Genomic DNA, 6,600 nt, shown 5'->3' with positions numbered 1-6,600 from the left:
ATGGGTTTGTTTCTATCTAGAAGTCCCTATTGTTAAAAAAATGAGAACATATGTATTCAGGAGCTCCGCCTTTAGGTAAATGTCTGTCTACTTTTGCGGTAAACACCGCTGAACCGATATGTATGACCGTGCGCACAAAGACGCACAAAAGACAAAAATATAAGGAAATTACTTTAAAAGTATCGCCCCATGACACAGTAGGGCTCTGAATTTCGGATCCTAGTTTTTTTTTTTTTCCAGTGGATTCCGGATTACATTTTTGTTTTCCAGAATTCTTGTATTCCGCATTCCAGCTTTAAGTCCTGGATTCCGGGTCCAACCGTGTAGATTCTGGATTTCAGCAGCATAGATTCCCGATTCTAAGTCTCTATTTTTCATGGATTCCGGCCCGGGGGAAGGGGTGGGGGTATAAGAAAAAAAACGGGGGTGCTCGACAGCAAAATCAATTTTAACCCTAAGGGATAGCACCAAGGGCGTGGTCAACAACAATTCTTACCCCTAAGGGATAGCACATTGGGTGTGGTCGAAGGAACTTCTAACCCTAAGAGATAGCAATAAAAAAAACAAAGATAGTTTCAGACACCTAGATGCTGTGATTTCTACTGTAAAACTGTCAATCTATTTGGTTGACGTTGCCTGGTTACCGATTTAGCACGCTCGAACAATGCCCGACTGACTGACGGATCCTGCATTTTTATGTTACCGACAATAAAGCCGGAAGTATCAACCGATCAGTTGACTTGTGTTTTATTGTAAAATACGTTTTGAGCGATTGGGTCACCATTTAGCGTTAGACACCCTAAAAGATAGCAAAATCGGAAAAATCCTCCTCCCAGGGGGTGAAAAACCCTAAAAGATAGCAGAATCTAAAAAATCCTTAAACACCCCTTAGAGATAGCAGTTGGTAAGAGTTTTATACCCTAAAAGATAGGTCGAGCAACCCTGTTTACTTTTCTGGAGAGTCCCTCCAGGATTACCTGTGGTTAGAAAATGCTCTTTATCTACGCCCTTGGGCAAGTCCTCATATCACGGACGTTATCTCTCGTTAGGCGTGATCAACAAGGAGCCTGAATAGTATCTCCGATCTATAAAGTACTGAGTGATAGACAACAAAAAGACTCTTGAAGGCAGAGTGGGTTTTACATAGTATAAGATAAGATTTATATCTGGGGCATGCCTTAAGATAGGTTCAAACATCCGAGAAGTTTAGACAAGCATTTTGGAAGAGCGCTTGGAGAATAAACAAAGGAGAGAACTAGGATTCACAAGAACAGCTTGTAGAGTGCTGAGGGGTAAGTCATAGAAGAGAAATGAAGTGCTGGGAAGGTAAAGAACAGTGGTGATTATAGCTTATTAGTTATAAAATTTTTCAATTGTGACAACAATCCCATATAAATATTACATAAATGATATTGAGGAAAACGAAAAAGAAGAAGTATATCTTTATTTTAAACGCATTCTTTACCAAGCATCGTAAAGGTAATCTGAAGCCGAGCTAATGACGCATGCTAAGAGTTGTTAGATTAAATCTTTGCTTTTTGATAGTTCAAACCAAACCGTATGTCATCTTACATATGATTTTGGAAAACAATTATACTCGATTCCCTTTGCAAGCCTGCGTATGTCGATTGTTCTTGCTAAAAGTTTGCAACAATTGTTAAGTCAACGTTTGTCTTGGCTGCGAGGAAAGAGCAGTGAAAGAAAAGGAAAAATGGGTATGAACTTTAATCCAGGAAGCGTTCAGCATTATACCCTTTTCACTTTACTTATTCCCCACTTTCCATTAGTGTGCTTTTTCATGATTACGAGAGGGCTCACTTAGAATTACAGCAACGCGCTGCACTCAAAACAACGCATTATTTCTCAGATTCAAATTATTTATAAGATTTGAGATAAGATTCAATTAGATCTTTGATTCGAATCAAGACACTTTTCTTGCTTTTTGGCAAAGTCTTCTTCCGAAATTGGTGTTCTATCCTCAGGAATTTGGTGTTCCTGCCATAGCTAGATTGAAATGAATGGGAAATTTAATCATTGCGCGTGTTGACCACTGATGAATATAACATGATGATCTTAACAATACCCCAGGCAGATCGGCGTGTTAAAAGGATAAACAGGTAGTAGTCCTTCAAATATTTACGCGTGTGGCCATTTACGAGCTGAAGTACTCCCGCTTATAAGTATATCCCTAGGGATAGTTCAGCGCATCGAAAAAGCATTTTTCTAATTTTTGAGTCATGGTGTGATTTCTCGGCATGTCACTACGCGAGCTTCGCAAACTCGAACTATGCTTTTTATCTGTTTGTCTCTTTTGAATCTATCGTACTGAAAAAACTTATATAATCATTCTAGATGATGATCGTAAATAGCGGTTGGCCTCTCCGTGATTCGTAGCTGCAAAGATAAAGCAAAAACGTTTTTTATACCATAATGGGGGACCGTTGGATCGTGTATTATAAGCTGGTCTAAAAATCTGGGCTTGATCAATTCTATTTAGTACCACTAGTTATACGATCAACATTTTGAGTAAATAATTTTCAATACTTTGATTAACGTTTTTGTTTACCAAACTCAGACCTGAGAAAAAGCCTCCACTGTGCCAAACTACTGAAGCCCCTTGAAACCCATTTTCATATTTTGAACAAAACGACTCTTAAACGAATCCCCAATAAGCTTTTTCCTGTAAGTTTATTGAAATGGAATAAAAACTTGAGTCGTCTAAGGGGAATAACGGCTGCTAATGCACAGAGATACGGTTATGTCAAATAAGGTTGCTCTCAGGAATTCATGTTTCTTAACCCGCAGTTGCTTCGTGTGTAACAATAAACAAAAATAAGAGTAAATTAAAATTAATATATGTCAGGAAAGCTGTATCCGAGAAAGGCTTTTATGAGTTACCCATAGATGTGTAACGATACGTTAACTTTTTATCTGAAAATGTAAACAATACACCTATTTCAAATAAGGTTGCACTCGAGAAGCCATGGCTGAATCCTGGCATTCGAATACCTTCCGGGGTTTTATAGACTCATAAACCAGAATGCTACAACCTTTATAACCTGGATGTGTTTATTTACGATTATTTAATATCTGGATTTGTTTTTATTTACGATTTATTTGGTACCTATGAACCAATGCGGGTTATGACTTGTGGATTCTCCAAGTTCAACCTTATTTGAAATAGGTGTATACTGTATACAAAAGGTGCAAAGAACATTAAGGGATGCGCGCGCACCTAGGGATAGGGGGATGCGTTATTTTGATTCAAAACTTAAAGACTGTATTTTCAACCTGTACTCCAGTTCCATTTTACTTCCACCAAGAAGGCGCGGTCACCATGTTCCAGGCCCTTAACTTCATCAATCAAAGAAAATCTAAAAAAATCTCCAGAAAATCACGAAAATCTAAAAAAATCCCATTATTGGACCTATCAGTAGTGGCGAATCCAGGAATTTTGAAGTGTGGTTCAATTCTTATAAAAACAAAGAGTTTTAATAAAAGAAATAGGGCGTCCCGAGGATGACTGCCTAATAGACGCACCATAGAATATAGCACGGGATCGAGGTAACACAGAATAAAGCACGGGATCGAGGTACCAGAGAATGTAGCACGGGATCGAGGTACCATAGAATGTAGCATGGAATCGAGGTACCATAGAATGTAGCACAGGATCGAGGTACCATAGAATATAGCACGGGATCGAGGTAACACCGAATAAAGCACGGGATCGAGGTACCATAGAATGTAGCATGGAATCGAGGTACCATAGAATGTAGCACGGGATCGAGGTACCAGAGAATGTAGCACGGGATCGAGGTACCAGAGAATGTAGCACGGGATCGAGGTACCATAGAATGTAGCACAGGATCGAGGAACCATAGAATGTAGCACGGGATCGAGGTAACACAGAATAAAGCACGGGATCGAGGTACCATAGAATGTAGCACGGGATCGAGGTACCAGAGAATGTAGCACGGGATCGAGGTACCATAGAATGTAGCACGGGATCGAGGTACCACGGAATGTAGCATGGAATCGAGGTACCATAGAATAAAGCACGGGATCGAGGTACCAGAGAATGTAGCACGGGATCAAGGTACCAGAGAATGTAGCACGGGATCGAGGTACCACGGAATGTAGCATGGAATCGAGGTACCATAGAATAAAGCACGGGATCGAGGTACCAGAGAATGTAGCACGGGATCAAGGTACCATAGAATAAAGCACGGGATCGAGGTACCATAGAATGTAGCACGGGATCGAGGTACCACGGAATGTAGCATGGAATCGAGGTACCATAGAATAAAGCACGGGATCGAGGTACCAGAGAATGTAGCACGGGATCGAGGTACCATAGAATGTAGCACGGGATCGAGGTACCACGGAATGTAGCATGGAATCGAGGTACCATAGAATAAAGCACGGGATCGAGGTACCAGAGAATGTAGCACGGGATCAAGGTACCAGAGAATGTAGCACGGGATCGAGGTACCAGAGAATGTAGCACGGGATCGAGGTACCATAGAATGTAGCACGGGATCGAGGTACCACGGAATGTAGCATGGAATCGAGGTACCATAGAATAAAGCACGGGATCAAGGTACCATAGAATAAAGAACGGGATCGAGGTACCATAGAATGTAGCACGGGATCGAGGTACCACGGAATGTAGCATGGAATCGAGGTACCATAGAATGTAGCACGGGATCGAGGTACCATAGAATGTAGCACGGGATCGAGGTACCATAGAATGTACACGGGATCGAGGTACCATAGAATGTAGCACGGGATCGAGGTACCAGAGAATGTAGCACAGGATCGAGGTACCATAGAATGTACACGGGATCGAGGTACCACAGAATGTAGCATGAGATCGAGGTACAATAGAATGTAGCACGGGATCGAGGTACCATAGAATGTACACGGGATCGAGGTACCACAGAATGTAGCATGAGATCGAGGTACAATAGAATGTAGCACGGGATCGAGGTACCATAGAATGTAGCACGGGATCGAGGTACCATAGAATGTAGCACGGGATCGAGGTACCATAGAATGTAGCACGGGATCGAGGTACCATTGAATGTAGCACGGGATCGAGGTTTCACAATATGTATCACGGGATCGAGGTACCATAGAATGTATCACGGGATCGAGGTACCATAGAATGTAGCACGAGATCGAGGTACCACAGTATGTATCACGGGATCGAGGTACCATAGAATGTAGCACTGGATCGAGGTTTAACAGTATGTATCACGGGATCGAGGTACCATAGAATGTATCACGGGATCGAGGTACCATAGAATGTAGCACGGGATCGAGGTACCATAGTATGTAGCACGGGATCGAGGTACCATAGAATGTAGCACGGGATCGAGTTACCATAGAATGTAGCACGGGATCGAGGTTTCACCGTATGTATCACGGGACCGAGGTACCATAGAATGTATCACGGGATCGAGGTAGCATAGAATGTAGCACGAGATCGAGGTACCACAGTATGTATCACGGGATCGAGGTACCATAGAATGTAGCACTGGATCGAGGTTTCACAGTATGTATCACGGGATCGAGGTACCCTAGAATGTAGCACGGGATCGAGGTACCATAGTATGTAGCACGGGATCGAGGTACCACAGTATGTAGCACGGGATCGAGGTACCATAGAATGTATCACGGGATCGAGGTTTCACAGTATGTATCACGGGATCGAGGTACCATAGAATGTAGAACGGGATCGAGGTACCATAGAATGTAGCACGAGATCGAGGTACCACAGAATGTAGCACGGGATCGAGGTACCATAGAATGTAGCACGGGATCGAGGTACCATAGAATGTAGCACGAGATCGAGGTACCATAGAATGTATCACGGGATCGAGGTACCATAGAATGTAGCACGAGATCGAGGTACCACAGTATGTATCACGGGATCGAGGTACCATAGAATGTAGCACTGGACCGAGGTTTCACAGTATGTATCACGGGATCGAGGTACCATAGAATGTAGCACGGGATCGAGGTACCATAGAATGTAGCACGGGATCGAGGTACCATAGTATGTAGCACGGGATCGAGGTACCATAGAATGTAGCACGGGATCGAGGTTTCACCGTATGTATCACGGGATCGAGGTACCATAGAATGTATCACGGGATCGAGGTAGCATAGAATGTAGCACGAGATCGAGGTACCACAGTATGTATCACGGGATCGAGGTACCATAGAATGTAGCACTGGATCGAGGTTTCACAGTATGTATCACGGGATCGAGGTACCCTAGAATGTAGCACGGGATCGAGGTACCATAGTATGTAGCACGGGATCGAGGTACCACAGTATGTAGCACGGGATCGAGGTACCATAGAATGGATCACGGGATCGAGGTACCATAGTATGTAGCACGGGATCGAGGTACCACAGTATGTAGCACGGGATCGAGGTACCATAGAATGTATCACGGGATCGAGGTCACAGTACACCTTTTGCTGTTCATTATCAGGAAATCTACATTCATTTGCGGCAATATACGATCAATAACGCGAATATACATTCATTTTCGTCATAAAGAACTCATTTGCGTGAACACAAATTTCA

General features: G+C 42.8%; 1 protein-coding gene across 1 annotated transcript in view; it reads left to right on the top strand.

Annotated features, from left to right (window-relative positions):
• The first annotated feature begins 1,174 nt into the window (after positions 1 to 1,174).
• LOC5522218 (octopamine receptor beta-3R) overlaps positions 1,175 to 6,600 on the top strand; it is a 44,810-nt gene continuing 39,384 nt past the window's right edge. Inside the window, exon 1 of the mRNA XM_032367469.2 lies at positions 1,175 to 1,292. The gene's annotated coding sequence lies outside the window, so the exon portion shown is untranslated. The remainder of the gene's footprint in view (positions 1,293 to 6,600) is intronic.

The sequence above is a fragment of the Nematostella vectensis genome, chromosome 15 (assembly GCF_932526225.1).
Source record: "Nematostella vectensis chromosome 15, jaNemVect1.1, whole genome shotgun sequence".
In the NCBI taxonomy this organism is placed as follows: domain Eukaryota; kingdom Metazoa; phylum Cnidaria; class Anthozoa; order Actiniaria; family Edwardsiidae; genus Nematostella; species Nematostella vectensis.
The sequence above is the reverse complement of the archived record's forward strand: the minus strand, read 5'-3'. Positions and strand labels throughout refer to the sequence as shown.